General features: G+C 40.0%; 1 long non-coding RNA gene across 1 annotated transcript in view; it reads right to left on the bottom strand.

The window, feature by feature from the left end:
* Window positions 1-4,141: 4,141 nt before the first annotated feature.
* The window catches only part of LOC140714569 (uncharacterized), a 98,389-nt gene continuing 85,844 nt past the window's right edge, over window positions 4,142-16,686 (bottom strand). The window contains exon 4 of the long non-coding RNA XR_012095915.1: window positions 4,142-4,201. This is a non-coding gene — a long non-coding RNA (uncharacterized lncRNA). The remainder of the gene's footprint in view (window positions 4,202-16,686) is intronic.

A 16,686-nucleotide genomic window follows, 5' to 3' on the forward strand; every position in this document is an offset into this window, starting at 1 on the left:
GAGGGAGGCCACGTGATGAGTAAGGAGAGATTTGCTACAAAGATGCTAGTGAGTATTGAATTAGACAAGAATTGGTGTTTGCTTGGTGCTTTATGTATTTTGATCTACTGGTCATTTTGCTTTTTTCCCATTTTGTTCCTTTTCTGTATTGCTTCTCCATAAGTGACACTCTATTAAACATTCCTGGTAAATAAACTAATCACTTGATAATTATCAAACAAGAGCAATGTCTATATGCACAGTGCCTTTACAGTGAATGATGTGAACGCATGAAAAGCTTTGCATCAAGCCTAGGGAACTAACTTCAGTTTATTTTTATTGAAGCGAATCCAAAATCCCGAAGGGGCTAAAATATATAAACAAGGCTGAGACCCTGGTCTTGTAAACACTTTTGTCCTGCTTATTTTGGCGCATATGTGAGGTCCCGCAGATAAGCATCTGCAATGCCATGTTTACACTGCATTCTCAGTGTGGGACTGATGCTTGGAGAGATTACAGCCATGAGGTCATATTATGGTGACGTGGCAAACTACCTGAATAGGACAACTTTTGGCTCCGCATTACAAATCTAATTCCAGGAATGGATGAGATTTACGAGGCAGAAGCAGCTGCATATCAGTAGGGACCGATATGTCTGTACAGTGTAATTTTGATAAGACCGCTAGGGCATGACTGGGCTTGCAGTGTGATTTCCCCTTTGTTCATGAACTGCTTAATACATGATGTATTGGGAATAAATGGTGTTGTCTCCATTGAAGCTTGGAAGTGATGGATGGGAGGGATTTGGAGAGAAATTTTGCAGGTAGATGAGAGATAGATCAGTCTGGCTTTGGCTAGATGGGCCGAAGGGCCTGGTTCTGTAACACACACAAAATGCTGGTGGAATGCAGCAGGCCAGGCAGCATCTATAGGAAGAAGGACTGTTGACATCACGGGTCGAGACCCTTCATCAGGACACATCAACTGTGCTTCTTCCTACAGATGCTGCCTGGCCCTGCTGCGGTCCACCAGCATTTTCTGTGGAATTTCCAGCATCTGCAGGTTTCCTCGTGTTGGCCTGTTTCTGTGCTGTCTTCTGCATTTACGGCCTGATTCCCAAGCTGCACAAAAATATGACATTAGGTTAGTTCAAGATGATGTCTGACACCCCACATGTCATTAATTTCCAGTCATGTTTACTTTGACTATGCCTTTCTAATCCCTACACCTGCCTCAGCCATTCGATTCTAGACTCGATCAAATCTATAATACCCAGATATTTAAAACTAGTTGAAATAAATTTAAATAAACGGTGTTCTAAAATATTATTTAAACAAAAATAACTTATGTAAATTAATTAAAATATTAATGTTAAAATAAAGAGAAAGCAAATTGAACCATTTACCTTTATTAGCTTTTGTTTTCTCCAAGCAAGTAACCAACATAGTCATGCAGCATTGTAGAAAGCTCTTCAGGTCATTGCATCTGTCCCACCCTTCAGACATTCGTTTATCTTTACCCCTACCATTGTTCTCCCCTACCATTCTACCAAGAATCTACCATACACAATGCGCAACTGACCTTCCAACCAACATGTCCTCAGGAAGCGATAGTAAACTGGTACGCTGCAATGAAACCCCATACGGTCATGGGAAGAATGTGGAAACTTCAGAAAGACAGCGCAGTTGCTCAGGATTGAACCAAGCCACTGGCTTTCTGTGACAGCAGCTCAGGCCAGTGCAAAGGTAAGTGAACAGGTGTGAATGATACCTGTCCCCTCAGGCCAATACAACTGAATTCTGTCCTGGATTTGATGAGAATTCTAGCAATTGAATCCGGTATCAGAAATCCAGCTCAGTGCTGCAGTGAGCAAGTGCAGAGGTCAGGAATGTGCTGACTTCTGCACTGTATCTGGCCTGCTTCTGCTCTCTGGAACTGTTGGCTGTAGAGCATCACAAACAACCAAAAGTTTGCGGAACAGTATGTACCACAATGTGATTGCAGAAACATTACTGACCCAGGCAGTCAGTGAGAGGTGAAAACCTCAGCCATGGGTCAGTGTAGAATTAAACTTTGGAGAGTTACACAGTGCGTTAGAGCAAACTATTTAATTAAAAGTAAATTATGCCGACTGCTACAACAGCTGAGAATTACCATAAATATACTACGTTGACATTGGAAGGCCCTGGCTCCAATCCCTAGTCTCTGAGGACTTAGTTTAATTTCATTGGTCGCTTAGAAGTTCTCAATGTGTTTGCATTAAAGAGAATAAAAATAAATCATCATCTATTGTTCCCATCTGTATAATTCTGTGATGTGGGCAGGTTGAATTTATTTACTCCCATGGTAAAGCTGTTTGTGGCTACAAGACTGCACTCAATATATCTGCACTTATAAAAAATAATTTTAAAAATTGCATCTGTTTGGCAATAAATAAATAAACAAAGAAACAAATATATAAATAAATAGATTGTTGTTGATCCAATTCTGTACCCCGGCCTTTCAAGATAGGTTTCAAGGTATGTGTTGTGGTTCTCGGGAGACTCGGGAGTAATTAGACTTCTTTGGAATGATGTTGGTGGCTTATTTCAGGCCATATTAAATTTTCACATCCATTTATATGATGTTCTATAAGCTCGATGGAGATTGTGCGTTGCTTTTTTATTCACTGAATTACTGGCAGATTATGTTCACATTTCCCACAATTGCTTGGGTGGTTTAGAATGGATGTTAAATGTAGAAATCTAAAAGAACTTCTTAATCTGTGACTGTAAGTTGTGCGTAGATTTCATCCAAAGGACATGAGACGCTCAAATGAGTTTTGCATTTACAATATTAGCAAAATATTTTAGATGGTACTGAAGAGATTCATATAAAGTGTGAATGTCTGAGCCGCATCTGGAGTAGCGCAAACATTTCTGCTCACCCCATTATGGGAAGGATGTCAAGGCTTTGGAGAGGGTGCAGAAGAAGTTTACCAGGATGTTGCCTGGAGTAGAGGGCATGTGCCATAACGAGAGGGTGGACAAACTTGAGTTATTTTCTCTGGATCAGCAGAGTCTGAGGGGAGATCTGATAGAGGTTTATAAGATTATGGGAGGCTTAATGTAAGAGAAAACAATATCTTTTTCCCAGGGTTGAAATGTCTAACACCAGAAGGCACGCATTTAAGGTGAAAGGGGGTAATATTAACAGAGGTGTGAGGGGTAATTGTTTTACACAAAGAGTAGTGGGTGCCCAGATTATGCTGCCTGGTGGCAGCAAAGGCAGAAACATTATGGCCTTTTGAGAGATATTTAGAGAGGCATATGAATGAGGGGAATGAGATTAGTTACGTTACGCAGTTGATTACGGAGTTAATTGGCTCAGCACACCATTGTGGGCTGGAGGGACTGATCCTATGCTGTACTGTTCTAAGTTTTAAATTTCTTGGAAGTTGAGCAGCCCATGTTAAGTGTGAAACTCTAGTTTTCTAAGCAGGTGCAATAGTTTCAGAAGCAAAGACAAAGTCTGTATTCCCATGCTGAAAACAGCTAGTGGCTTAGAAAGATATCAAAGATTAGCATCAGTTCAGTGTCTTGCATCCCTTTTGAATATGTCAGCTGCAGAACACCCTATATAGCTAATGCAGAAAAAGGCTTTAATCCAGCATCAGGAAGGGTCATTGTGTTTGTTCTTGGGCATTAAAAAAATCTTCATTAAATTATATTACAGGCAAAAAATTACATAATCTTCCCTATAGGTCAATGACAGATTTTAATGTACTTTTCATGAAATGTCTGTCAAAACTTTTTCTGCCAGAATCACATTGCTGATTTATTTATATCCTTCAGGGATGGAATCTTCACACAGTGTAGACTCTTGACTCGGTGTTGTGGTTGATTTGTAATTGCCCTTTGAAATGGCCAAGACCGTCACTCAGTTCAGGGGAAGTTAGTAATATCTGTATCCCTGGATAGGAGAACAGCTAGGGCAAAGAGCTGAATTGTGCTCACCTCTGGCCATTGAATCCGTCGAGAACCATCAGCCACATCCTGCGGGGAGGACAGCGTGCCCTTGTCTTCTGCAGCATTGAAAAAGACTGGAGGCCAGGATGAGCTGTCAAGCAACTCGGCTGAGCTTTCACTCTGCAGTGGGTGTGGAGGTAGAGCACTGACCTGCTGAGCTTTGCACCAGCCTCTTCCAGCATGCCCAGCTGTTTGAATGGGATCATTAACCTTGACTATAATACAAATACATGTAAAATAATTTCATTTTAATTTTATTGAATTTAATCTTTCCAATGATACAAATGAGAGATACTTAAAAAGATTTGAAAAAGTTATAGTGTTTTCAGAGGGCTCCAATACTTCTCAGAAGAACCAAATAATTATACTTGAATTTTCTTTGTTTAAGTTTAAAGACACAAACTCGTTGGACGAGTTTCATAAACAGAGGGACATGTTCTGCTGTGGAACACTAGCTAATGCACATATTTGTTTCCAATTTGCCTGTCCAAACATAAAATGACATAAATAAACAAGCAAACATACAACACTGTAAGTCAAACCAACCCTCATCCGTCAAAAATGCTACAAACCTTATGAAGCCTGACATGTCATTCCAGAACAACCCACGCTTCCTCCATAATATCATGGGAGAGAAAAACAAAAGAAGAAACCAAAAGCCAAGAAAAAATATACTGGAATATTTCTTTTCATTGCTTTGCCTCAGTTAATACCATCATCTGACTCATCTATGCCATCACATAGACAAGGGCAGTCCAATGGAGCACCTAGCAGTTGCTTACAGTTCTGGCACACTGGGTTCAATTCTGACAGTGAGGAATTGGCACACTTCCCCTGTAGAGGGGCGGTTTAGTTTGGTAGGTTAATTGGCTGATGTAAATCGGCCCAAGTGTGTGGGTGCATTGCAAAATTTAGCAGGGGTGTTGACCAGATAGCATGCATGCCCAGGATCGCATGCAGTGCTGCCCCTCAGGTCTTTAAACCCCACCCACAGTAAACAGGTACATGCGGTAATAATGATCTTTATTGCCATTTGAAGCAGCAAAAGACTATATCCAACCTGAGAGCAGTGAGGAGTTTTCATCAGTAATGTCTCAAGCCAGCTTTGCTCCAACTGGATGGTTGTGAGAATGTGTGGAGTTGGATGATAGGTTTTGAAATTCTCACAGAGTTTCAGCATTTGGATGGTAAATAGTTGGGCCCATTGGCATTGGCTTCACTCAGTTTCTGTTAGTCATTTGTGAATGAACACTCAACATTCAGTGATAACAGTAAATACTGTATGTAATTTAATGTCCCCATGAATTTAATGCCTCCATAAACAAAAGAAGATGGAGCCAGCAAACAACACTAGCACCAGCGACATCCTCAAGATGGCCCATGAAACTGTTTCCCTCACTTCTTTTACATCTTCTTTTTCTTCTGTGGTTCCGGTACTGTTGGAACCTGTGATCTCCAGTTTGACAGTGTGTTTTTGGGTGGATTGAGCCATCTGGCACTTTGCTGTCTTCAAGAGGGTTCCGGGAGGTGAGCGACCTCCTCGAGACCAAGAAGCTCGGAGACGGGTCATGAGTCCATGATCGACCCCATTTCTTGATGGTCTCGCTGATTAAAGCATCAAGGAAGATTGATAACATTGAGGTGAATGAAGAGCGTTCAGAGCCATCTACCAGCCTCTCGCTTGCTGCTGCTGGAGAAGGTGCCTGCGTGAGATGGTCTCTCTCTCTCCCTCAATGAAGGAGATGCTCCTGAAGGAAGATGCCTGCATTTGGATGATCTCTCTCTCCCTCAATGCTGTCGGCAGGTGGTGCCAGAGCAAGGTTTAATCAACAAGGTTTATGGATTGGACTGTAGTTCACATTGTGATGTGCTTTTCTGGGGCTTTGTACCAGGGCAGCCGGCAGATAATGAACAGTGGACAAGGAACGTTTCATTTTTGTGTTTTATATTCTGTGTTTTCGCTAGTTCTTTTTGTTGCCATTTGCATGATTTGTTTCTTGTGCATGGGAGGGAGCTGTTGATGCTGTTTTAGAATGGGTTCCATGGTGTTCTTTGTTTCATTACTGTTTGTGGTGTGATGAATCTCAGGGCTGTATACTGCACACATACTTTGATAATAAATGTACTTGAATCCTTTGAGTATTCATGTAAGTCATTGTTTTCTGTGATGAACCTGGTCATGTTTAATTTTTGGACTAGTCTTACTAATGAAACTAGTGCTATGTGCATAGCTCTCAAACATCCAAATATAAACTGCATGTAAAATATTTGTTAGTGAAGCAACAAAAGACTCACTGAGAGTAATAGTTTATTTTCCATTCTTTGATCTTTTGAAAATATTTTCCAAATTTTATAATTTAGCGTTTGCATTTCTTCTGTTATACTTTAACTCTTCAACAATACTTCTGAGATACTTTAACAATTCTATTTTGAAATGACGTTATTTTTCAATTCTCTTTTAAAAAAGATTAATGTTATTTATTTTTGAACAGGTTTTCTAAAAATCTTCATTTATACCAATTTGTCTCTGTTATACTTTTATTAATCCTAAAGCAATGAAAAAACATAAATAAGCAACAGGACTCACCCTTTCTTTCTTAAAAATATCCTTAGTTATTGTACTAATTCCTTAACAGTGATGACCACTGGAGAGAATTTTTTAGAAAATTATCACCAGTTTGGTGCGCATACTCTCAAAAATGTTCACCAACCCTGATCTAGAGAGATGGTGGTTATGTGGCTAAAATAAAATGGGATTTGTATAAAAGGAATTTTAATGATCAGTGGATTTGGTAGATCAAAGAACCTCCTTCCATGCTATATGACTATAAATCTGTGAACAGGCAAACACGAGGAGATCTGCAGATGCTGGAAATTCAAGCAACACATACAAAATGCTAGTGGAACACAGCAGGCCAGACAGCATCTATAGGGAGAAGCACTGTCGACGTTTTGGGCCGAGACCCTTTTCCCTATAGATGCTGCCTGGCCTGCTGCATTCCACCAGCATTTTGAATCTGAGAACAGAAAGGTTTTCAGTTGCCTCTTGAGCCAAATGGAAAATCAAAGGTGAAACTCCTATTATGCCTGGAAAATAAAAGATGTTAATTTAGCCCAATCCATCAAAGACCTTGGTCACATGTGGACTTCCTAACGCTTCATAAGACATTAGGTGGGCAATGAAAAGACCTGCCACCATTTTGCCTCTGCTAAAATTGTGGTCGCATGGCATCAAGAGTTTCAAAATTTGGAATCTTACCATTGACCAATTAAGGTTAGTGAGCAGATGTAAGTGAGGCATACGGAGGTAGGTGTGATAAAGTGTGACACCATCCGCTTCAGGTTTGAGGGAAAAGTGAGATTAAGGTAATCTATCAATAGAAAGAGCCAACATGAGCTAGAGAACAGGGATGCTGATTGTGAATTGGGAGAAGTTCAGTTAGTGGCAGTAAGGTCAGAATAAACTGAAATTAATTGAAGGTAGAAGATGTAAGACTGGACGGAGGTGTGTTGTAGTGGAAGACTGGGTTGATTTATTTTATGCATACTTAAGTGGCTGTTGTTGTAGAAGTAATAAGGTGCTGAAAAATGAGAAGACAAGAGAGAGTTATACAAATAGGAATGGAAGCCAGGGGTAGGAGACAATGGGAAGTTTTGAAACCCAAGATGAAGATGTCAAAACTGAGTCATTGCCTAACTACGAGTACAGTATAATGAATGAATGGGACAGATTTATGAATAAAAAAGGAGCAATAATGGAGAACAAAAGAAATCTTATACAAACTGGAATTACAATTCAGAAGCAAACTGAATAAGTTCACTGTAAATTTTACTAAGTACATGTATGTCAACATATTCAACCCTGAGATTCATTTTCTTGTGGGCATACTCAGCAAATCTATAGAATAGTAACTATAATAAGATCAATGAATGATCAGCCAGTGCAGAAGACAACAAACTGTGCAAATGCAAATATAAATAAATAGCAATAAAAAAATGAGAACATGAGATAATGAGATAAAGAGATCTTAAAGTGAGATCATCAATTGTTGGAACATTTCTCAATAATGTTTTTATTGTTTTTTTAAATAAAGAGAACATAGCATAAAGGAGGTTTGTGTTGTGCATAACAAATGTATGAAATATACAATTTGCATCTATGAAAGAGATGCACCCATAGTACAATCATGCTTTCTTTCCTTCCCTGCCCCAACCTACCCCTCCCAATTCCTATCTCCTAGCCATCATTGCATTAGCAAAAAGGGTTAAACAGAACCTTTGATCCCACAGAGCTGTATTGGTATAGAGAAGATGTATTTTCCTAATACATAGACTGTTGCATGTTTACAAATCTGAGTCCGTAGAATTTTACTGGAAAATGCTGGAGGTCAGGGATTTATGTGCAGAGGAAAGGAAGAAAGGATGGACCTTTAGTTTGGCTGGGAATTCTGAAAATATTCAAGAAAGGGTCCCCACACCTTTTGGAACTTTATGTCCAAGTTGAGAATTGAATAATGGATCTTCTCAAGGTATAGACAGGACAGGATGTCCCTGAGCCACTGAGCGTGGGTGGGTGGGGCAGCATCCTTCCACCTGAGCAAGACTGTGTGTCTGGCCAAAAGAGAGGCAAAAGAGACTGTGTGACGTTTGGTCAGACTTAGGTGCATGTCCCCCTCTCTGCAGGTGCTGAAAAGTGCAATCAAAGGGTTGGGTTCCAAATTGTAATTAAGTATTGGGGATAGAGTTTGGAAAACATTTTTCCAGTATTTTTCCAAGCTAGGGCATGTCCAGTACATGTGAATAAGGGAAGCCTCACCCCTTTTGCATTTGTCACAGCAGGGATTAACAGCTGGGTAAATGCGAGGGAATTTAGTTTTAGACATATGGACCCTGTGTACAACCTTGAACTGTAACAGGCAGTGGCGGGCACATAAAGAGGTTGAGTTAACTAACTTGAGAACTGAATCCCATACATTGTCTGACAGTGAGAAACTTAGTCTTGCTCCCAGGCAGTTTTAATTTTGTCACCTCAGAACCTCTAGCTTGTCACAAATAGCATATATTAGACCTTTGCGCAATGGATTCATGCAGAGAAATATATCAACGATGTTTGTGTCGGGTGCCTCAGGGAAGTTTGATAACAAAGGGCTGATAAAATGTCTAATTTGCAAATATCTGAAGAAATGAGTGTTGGGTAGATTAAACTTTGCCAACAATTGTTCAAATGATGCAAAGCAGTTGTCTATAAAAAGATCTCTAAAGTGCCTGATGCCCTTTCTATACCAGTCTTGAAATGTTGGATCATGCATAGAAGGCTGGAAGAGATGATTATATAGAATAGGACTTGAAAGAGAGAGGCCATGGAGACCACTACGCTTTCTGAACCGAGCCCATACTCTCAGGGTGTGCCTGATAACAGGATTAACAATTGGTTTAGGTGTAAGAAAAGGGAGTGCAGATCCAAGAAGTGCGGAGATGGAGAAATTCTTAATAGAGTTCAGCTCCATTGCCACCCATATTGGGCAGTCAGATTGGTTGTAACAATGAGATCAAAAGATGAGACAGCGTATGTTAACTGCCCAGTAATATAAGCGGAAATTGGGCAGAGCTATGCCCCCAACATTTTTAGATTTTTGAAGATGAACTTTATTCAGTCGAGGACACTTGCCCTTCCATAAATAGGATAATATGACTGAGTCTAGCGAGTCAAAGAAGACTTTAGGAATGAAAGTTGGTATGGATTGAAAAAGTATAAGAATTTAGGAAGAATGTTCATTTTGACAACATTAATTTGGCCCATCAGGGACATGGACAGGGGTGACCACTGTGCTAGGCTCTGTTTTGTATGATTTAACAAATTAATGAAATTTTCTCCAAAAAGACGCTTATGTTTCCTTGTTATTGTGACACCGAGGTAAGTAAATTGGTTATTAACTACCTTAAAAGGGAGGTTATGGAGCTCTGACATTTGTGCTTCTCCATTTATTAGAAGAAGTTTGCTCTTGTGTAAATTAAGTTTGTATCCCGAAAACTGGCTAAATTTGTTAAGGAGTGAAAACAAGGGAGGTAAGGAGGTGATCGGGTTTGATATAAAAAGTAAAAGATTGTCAGCATAAAGGGAGACTTTGTGCTCAACTCTCTCCCTCCAAATCCCCGTCAGATCTGCACAACTGCAGAACACAATCGCCAGTGGCTCTATGGCCAGTTTGAAAAGTAAAGGGCTTAAAGGGCACCCTTGGCGGGTTCCACGTTTGAGGTTGAAAGGTTGGGATTGCTGACAGTTGGTCAAAACAGAGGCGGTGGGACGCAAATATAACAGTTTAATCCACGTGATTAAACTTGATCCAAAATCAAATTTTTCTAAAAGAGAAATTCAGCAAAGAGGTAATTCCATTCCACACAGTCGAACATTTTCTCTGTGTCTAAGGGGTTAACACATTTAGGAATCCCAACTGAAGGTGAGTATAAGATATTTAAAAGATGGTGTATGTTAAAAAAGGGGAGGTGGTTTTTGACAAAACTGGTTTGGTCTTCAGAAATAATTGAGGGTAGGATGTTCTTCAGTCTACAGGCCAGAACCTTAGCTACGATTTGACATCAACATTTAACAGAGATATTGGCCTGTATGAGGAGCACCCTGTTGGATCTTTGCCTCTCTGCTAGAAGAATGATGGATGCATGCCTCATTAAATGATGCTGGCAGTTTACCTTGTTTAAATGAATCAGATAGAACCAAGGTTGAGGTGAGAGCAGTGACAAAAATGGTTTAAAGAATTCTACAGGGAACCCATCAGGTCCTGGAGATTTACCAGTCTGATGTAACGAGATGGCTGAGGATGTTTCCTCCAATGATATTGGCTCATTCAGTCTCATTTTGAGATCAGGACAGAGCATGGGGATATTTAAGCTGTTTAAAAAATTCTTCACCAAAATGTTATCATTTGGGGATACAGAAGTTTAAAGTCAGGAGCAAAAATTCCTGAATGTGTCATTGATTTCAGAGTGATTCCAGCTGATGCTTCCATTTTCCATTTGAATTTTTGTAATGTGTTGTTTAGCTATGAGGCCCCTTAACTGGTTGGCTAAAAATTTACCAGATTTGTCACCATGGCTATAAAACCGGCTCTTGCTCTTCAAAAGTTGGCGTTCAACTGGGTGAGTGGAAATAAGGTCAAATTTAGTTTGGAGTTCCACTTGTTTTTTGTACAGCTCTGGATTTTTAATTTGAGCATATTGTTGGTCTATTTCTTTAATTTGTTTCACCAGAACTAGTCGTTCTTTATGGGTCTTTCTTTTCATATTTGCAGTGTAGAAATTATTTGACCCCTGAGGTATGCTTTCAAAGCATCTCAAACAACCAGGCTTGAGGTTTCAGGTGACATATTGGTAAGAAAAAGATTACCTGGTCCTCCATAAATTTTACAGTCATTATCTGACAGTAAGGTCGAATTAAAACTAATTAATTAAAACATTAATTTTTTTCTTTTTTTTGTTTTAGGTTAGTTTAGCAGGGTTTTTTTTCTCCTTACTATAAAAATTTCCAGTCTTTTTTTTTCTCTATGATTCACCAAGAGGAGTTGTGGCTTCTTGTTTATATACAATAGCTTAATATTATATTTATTTGACTTTGACAGTATATATTCTTTTGTTGTTTCTATGTTTTTTGTATTATGTGTTTGTTATAACTTCTCCTCTGATTTATATCTTTTTTTCTGTTGAAAAATCAATAAAAAAAGATGGAAAATAAAAAAAAATGAATTAAAACACCAATGCTTATTTATTTGAGGAAGTCCAGGAAGAATTATAGACAGAACAACCAGACCATGGTCTGATATCACTATGCTCTGATAAACACAGGAACGGACTGATGGAATCAGCTGATTATCAGTTAGAAAATAGTCACTTCTGGAAAAGGTGTGACGGACGTGTGAGAAAAAAGAATATTCTCTCTTATTTGGGAGGAGGAAGCACCGTACATCACAGATGCCATAGTTGAAGGGGAAGGACTGAATAAATGAGGCAGATTTGCTCAGTATTCTGGGAATAGGAGATGATCGATCCAGCTCTGGATCTAACCAACAGCTGAAGCCTCCACCTAGTATGAGAGAGTATGAACTCAGATCCGGCAGTGCAGAAAAAAAATGTTCAAAGAAGTCCACATCATCTGAGTTAGGAGCATATATGTTAGCCAACACAACCAATGTATTATATAATTTCCCTGAGGCAATGACAAAATGGCCGTTTATATCTGATATTGTGTTGTGGAGCTTAAAGGGAACGTTTTGATTTATTAGAATTGAGAACCGCCCCCCCTCGCTTTAGCCTGAAAGGTGGAGTGGAAGTGCTGCCCCGTCCATCGTGACATAAGATGGGAATGATCAGAACTGCGAATGTGTGTTTCTTGCAGAAATGCAATTGCAGTATTAAACTGTTTGAGATATGAGAACACCTTCCTTGTTTTAACAGGATGATTCAGCCCCTTGACATTCCAGCTTAGAAAATTTAACGGACTAGCCATTCTCGTTTAAAAGAGATACAGGTTGATAGGCATAAGCGGTGTCAAGTTTTCGGGCATTAGCTCTGAGGCAAAAGCATAAAACAAAGAGAAACAGGGCAGAAGCAAATCCTGTGTAACAAGGACTTCTAAGGGTTCTTAAAACAGTACTGGCATTGGAGTACCCGCCCCAACCCACAAGACAGCTGCCAGGAAGCACAGCAGCAAGCTCTTAAGAACAATAATCATCCAACAATACAACTTCCTCTCACTTGTAACGTCATCTTCAACTCTGTTATTGTTATTTAAAGGAAACAGTAAGCATTCAACACTCCTAAACTGACATTGTGCTTGGTGAGAGATAAAACAATTCCCCCAAGGTTTATTAAAAATGTCTCTGAGAAATGAACCATAAAACAGAAATATAAACTGATATTTGAAAAAAATAAACAGACTTTACCCAGTGCTCTTCCCAGGAAAGGTTGTAAAGTTCACTGAATTGAAGGTGAAAGGAAATACTCTCTCTAGACAGCAGTGTGAGTGGATATTATTCCACCTATCATGGCGGTCAGTAAGTAACCTGGCCAAGGCAGACCAGACCTCGCTATCCAAGCACTACTAATGTTACCTGGCAGAGGGTATGGGAGAAAAGTATTTTATGAAGAATTTGGTGTAGTGGGGAGGCTGTTGATGCATTTCCGTGCTTCATCTACCGAGCATAGCTACTCCTTGTCACCACTGCGAAGCATGATGCGGAGCCGTGCAGGATATAGTAGGGAAGGCCTGTGTCCTCAGTTGTATAGCTCTATCATTACTTCTCTGTAAGCTCGCAGGCTCAAAACTTTGGAAGAGTAGTCCTCCACAACCTGAATATGCTGGCCGTGGTACTCTAGCTTCCCCCTCCACCGTGCCTCTCTGACCAGGATATCTTTAATCTGGTAGCGGTGTAGGTGAAAAATGACCAGGCACGGTCTCTGTCCTGGGGCTGGTTTAGCTGCTAGTGAACGGTGGGCTCTATCAATCTCCGATGGGGATGGGAGCATCTTCTTCCCAAAGATCTCACAAAGCAGACTGGAAAAAAAATCAGTAGCACGCCCGCCTTCAATAGATTCCGACAGGCCCAGGATGCGTAGGTTCTGCTGTCTGCTCCGGCCCTCCAGGGCAGTAACTTTAGCCGTTAGCTTGATATTGTTTTCACGTAAGCTGGAGCAGACGTTTTCCAGCTCACTGACGTGCTGGCTCAGGTCATCCGTAACAAGCTCAAGAGAGGGTAGGTGTTGGCCATGGTCCTCCACTTTGCATTGGATTTGGTCGAGTTTTGTTTCCAGCAAGCTTTAAATTTAAGACCAAGGAGCTGATTTAAATTCAGCTGCTAATGCCTTACGATGTTCATCTAGTAGCGTGGAGATCGCCTCTACTGTCAAGCCAGCTGCTGAATCGTCTTTTTTCCCGAATTTGGTACTCTCTGAGGTCATTGTGAACCGAACATAGAAGCAGGCAGGGGGAACAGCAAAAAGTCCAACTGCTTGGTGTGAAAAAAGGGGGAAGAAGGAGTGTGGAAATAAAAGTAGCCCGTCCTCTGCGATTACTCCATGTGGCTGCCAACCAGAATCTGGAACATTTCAATGATGGGACAAGTGAGTGTAGTTATCCCCTTTTATTTAAGAGCCTGATGGTTGAGAGGTAGTAACTGTTCTTGAAACTAGTGTTGTGAGTCCTGAGGTACTTGTACCTGATGGCAGCAGTGAGAAGAGAACATGACCTAGGTGGTGGGGTTTCTGATGGTGAACGCTGCTTTGCTACAGTGGCATTTCATGTAGATGTGCTTAATGGTTGGGAGGGTTTTACCCGCTATGTACTGGGCCAAATCCATTATTTTTTGTAGGATTTTTGTTCAAAGGCATTGGTGTTCCCATACCAGGCCGTGATGCAACCAGTCAATAAACTCTCCACCACACATCTATAGAAGTTGGTCAAATCTCCACAGACTCCTAAGGAAGTAGAGGCACTGCTGTGTTTTCTATGCAATTGCAGTTATGTGCTGGGTCCAGGACAACACCCAGGGATTTAAAGTTGCAAACCCTCTCCACCTCTGATCCTCCAATGAAGACTGGCTCACAGACCTCTGCTTTCCTTCTCCGGAAGTCTACTATCAGCTCCTTGGTCTTCCTGACACTGAGTGAGAGATTATTGTTGTGACATCACTCAGCCAGATCTTCAATCTCCCTCTTGTATGCTGCTTCATCACCACTTTTGATTTGGCTCACAACAGTGGTGTAATTAGCAAACTTGAATATGGCATCGGAGCTGTTCTGAGCCACAGTCATAAGTATAGAGCAGAGGGTGAAGCACACAGCTCTGTGGTATACCTTGACAATCCGAACCGCAAGAGAGGAAATCCAGGATCAAATTGCACAATCATATATGTTGTTGATAATTTTGTACATTTTAGTCAGCAGAGGACTTCATACTTTTTTCATTGTTCATCCGTATTGAAATTTACTAACCAAGGTTTTCTCAAGAGTTGCTCTCTGCTGATTTCCCAACTGCATTTAATGTTGGATTCCACAAGGAATCAGGCAGTGGAGTGCCACTCCGTGATTCCCATATAGCTACAGTGCCAAGTGAGTCTATGTGCAGGTTCAGTGAAGTTTTAATGGAAGCCAGTGGCTGGAAATAGTAATTAGTTTCCAGTCATTTACTTTCTGTTAGTAAATCAAGTTAATTTTAAAATCTTTGTTTTCTAATATCTTATTTGTTTTGATGTTTATATTGTTTAATAGATTATATATCCTTTACAGTTTGATTAATTTTCAATTGCTTATTAATGTTTTAATGTTTGCAAATATCAAAAACATTTGTAGCATTCAATCACTTGAATGATTTGACAGCTGGTTAAGCTTGGGATTTTAGCTTAATGGGCTGTGAAACACATTTTTGGACAGTGTTCGGTCCCCACTATATGGTGCTAGTTATGGCTGGTAGTTCAGGATCAGAGCAAGGATCATGGAGCTGTGTTTGTTAAGGGAATTTTGGCCAGAAGATCTGTTCCTGGTAGGTGGCCCCTCACAATTAAGGAGCGGTGAACACAGACAGCTAGCCCCGCCAGTAAATTCCATCTCATTCTGCCTAGAGTTAATTAACTGAAGATAAGTAGGAATGATGATCATTTGAAGCAACAACATAAATACATAGAAGGCATTCTTCTTCAGTCAAAAATAACAAGCACTATCCATAAGAAAATTCTTCCACATTAGTTTACTTTGGCATTGAGCAAAGCTGACAGAAAAATAATCAGTTTTTATTATGTTCATTTTAAAATGTTCCATCCAATACCAATTATTTCCCCTCATCCCTCAACCCCATGTGGTCTATTATCACCCCAGACTTTCAGTTCAGATATTAATGTGCCACCATTTTGAAGAGCCTGCGTCCTTGTTAATACTTCACTTTCAATAATTAAATTACTATAGTTTACTGGTATTATTTAGTTTCTAAGAATCCTTTTTACCTATTCCATGTCACTGAAGGAAGCGATATTCCTGCAGCTCATCCATGTTGTTCTCTAAGAGTATATTCATTAGCACAGAACAAGTGACTGAAATGATGATAATCCAAACTAACATGCAACTTACTCCTGAATATCTCAAATCACTGCAGTCAGGGAATTGTCTTTACACCAACTCAGATGCCACCACAATTACAGATCAAGGACAAAGTTAGCATGTTTGTATGTAATTTCTGTAAATTGCCCAAGGCACATTTAATAATAAGGATTGAAGCACTGGAAATATCAGTTTTTCCATTATGTTGTAAATAAATAGCAAAGGTTTTTAAAACACTTTAATCCATTTAGTATCATTGTTAAATGTTGACCTTCCAAATAATGCGAACTGTTCCATGTGGTGTATTTCTCTATATAACGATCACCAGGTTCAGGACTCCCACACAAGAATTCACAGCTTAGAAGTCTGAAACTTGCTGGCAGTAGGTTTCTGGTTTTGTAAATTATGTTCTGCCAAGGGACACATCACAAAGTTAAGTGGCAGATGTGAACTTCCATTAATTCCATATTGTTTGAAGTGACCCTGCACCAAGTTTGATCTTGGGCTGCAGCAGCAACTCTTTTAATTGCACAGGAGAGGAAAGGACCCATGGCAAGCAATAAACAACATAAATCTCTTTTTAGTAAATGGTTATCAAAAT

This window comes from Hemitrygon akajei, chromosome 22 (assembly GCF_048418815.1).
Source record: "Hemitrygon akajei chromosome 22, sHemAka1.3, whole genome shotgun sequence".
Lineage (NCBI taxonomy): Eukaryota > Metazoa > Chordata > Chondrichthyes > Myliobatiformes > Dasyatidae > Hemitrygon > Hemitrygon akajei.